The sequence below is a fragment of the Galeopterus variegatus genome, unplaced genomic scaffold, assembly GCF_000696425.1.
Source record: "Galeopterus variegatus unplaced genomic scaffold, G_variegatus-3.0.2 Scaffold8635, whole genome shotgun sequence".
In the NCBI taxonomy this organism is placed as follows: domain Eukaryota; kingdom Metazoa; phylum Chordata; class Mammalia; order Dermoptera; family Cynocephalidae; genus Galeopterus; species Galeopterus variegatus.
In genome coordinates, this window is record NW_007734746.1 from 40,062 (window position 1) to 42,251 (window position 2,190).

A 2,190-nucleotide genomic window follows, 5' to 3' on the forward strand; every position below is an offset into this window, starting at 1 on the left:
GCTTAACTTGACTATCTTAAAAAAAATAAAGTGAGAATAAAAGCCAAGTTGCATAAAAGAAGAAAAATTGACCTCAGAATTTCCCAGATAATTATTTTCAGTGGCAGAATACAGTGGAGATACATACTGACAATTCCGAGGAAAAATCTGACTCCAACATATTGTGTGTAGTTAAATTATCCTTTACATAAAAAAAGCAAGAGAAAGACATTCTTAAGCTATATGCCTAGTGCATATAACATCTATTCATCCCCCTTTAAAAGAAATGAAAAATCCAGTCAACTGCACAATTTAATGCAGAATTCCAAAAGTAGAATCGATACTGGAGAATATCGAATTTCTTAAGACTAAATATGTAATCTTTCATGGTGTAAGAACAGTTGATATGAAAGTTCATGAATTAATTAAAATGACATATCTTCAGATTTACAAAGATAACTACTAGAAGAAATATAAACGGTGTCTTAGTAAGTTTGGGCTACCATAACAAAATACCATACAGTGGGTAGCTTAAACAACAGGAATTATTCAGTCCTGGAGGCTGGAAATCCAAGATCAAGGTGCTGGCTGATTTGGTTCTCTGGAGAGAGTTCCCTTCCTGGGTTGTAGATGGCCACCTTCTTGCTGTGTCCTCATATGGGAGGGGGATGGAGAGAGAGAGAGAACGAGAGAGAGAGAACATATGCATGCTCTGGTCTCTTCATCTTCCTGTAAGGACACTAATTCCATCATGGGAGTCCCACCCTCATGACCTCATCTACACGTAACTACATATAAATTTTAGGGGGATACAAACATTCAGTCTATAACAAAGAGACAATAAAACATTTGAATTACCAGGAGAAAAACAAACGCATCCCTCCCCACACATGTGACTCACCTAAAAAAACACAAAGCAAAGGAAACATTAAATGGCAAAATATTGCAAATATATCAAGCATATCTGTTTTAACTACAGATATAAAATCTATTAAAAGTGATAGCTTCTTTGTTGGATCCAAAAGCTAATTACAAGCCAAAAATAAGAGATACATTTAAAAAATTACAAAGTTTAAAATGAATGGTTAGACAAAGATAAATTAAGCAAATGCTAGCAAAAGTAAATAGAGATAATTATATTAATAGCAGGCAAATTTGATTTAAGGCAAAAGATACTAAAAATCATAGATGAACTCAATGTTTAATGATGCAGGACATATTCCACAATAAACATAAAAATGTCAAGGACATTTATGAATCAGATAATATATCAGAAAAATGCACAAGAAATATCTCTCTGAAATACAAAAATATTTGATCTGAAAAGATCAAGCTGTCCCAAGTAACTTAACTGTATCCCAAAAGAAATCTTAAAAATATTCATAAGAATTTAAGAAACCCAGCATCCCAGGTAAAACTTATGATATCTGATATCTAATACAAAATTCTCAAAGATGAAAGTAAGAGGAAAGTATGACTTACAATAATTAGTATATAAATCAGTCAAAACCAACCCAGAACTGAAAAGGATTTTAGAATTAGGAGATAAAAACATTAAAATAGCTTTTTGTTTGTTTGTTTTCTTTTTTGGCATCTGGCCAGTAAGGGGATCTGAACCCATGACCTTGGGGTTATAAGGCTGCACTTTAACCAACTGAGCTAACCTGGCCAGCCTAAAATATTTAACTGCATTCCGCATATTTAAAAAGTTAAGTAGAGAAATGAAAGAAATTTTTAAAAAGACAAATAGAACTATGAATGAAAGCAATAGTGTGTAGATGGGATTAATTGCAGATTAGACATTGCAAAAGTAAATATTAATGAATTTGACAAAATAACAATAGAAACTATAAAAAGCAAAACCAGAGGGATGGGAAATGAAATAAAATGAGCACATCACAAGTGGGCTGTGGGGAAACTTCAAGTGGCCTACTATACGTGGAATTGGAGTCCTACAGGAAGCAGGGGGGAATAATCTGAAGAAATAGTCCCAATATTTCAATTTTTTTTTTTTTGTCTTTTTCCGTGTCCGGCAACGGATCGCAACCCTCAGTGTTGCCCCCGTACCGGACTGGGGACCGGCAACGGGATTGCAACCCTTGGCGTTGCTCCCGCTCCTCGCTCAGCCAGTGAGCAGGAACCGGTCTGTTTGTGGGATCCGAACCCTCGGGCGGGAGTGCCGCCGCGCTTCCCAAGCGGCGCACTATCCAG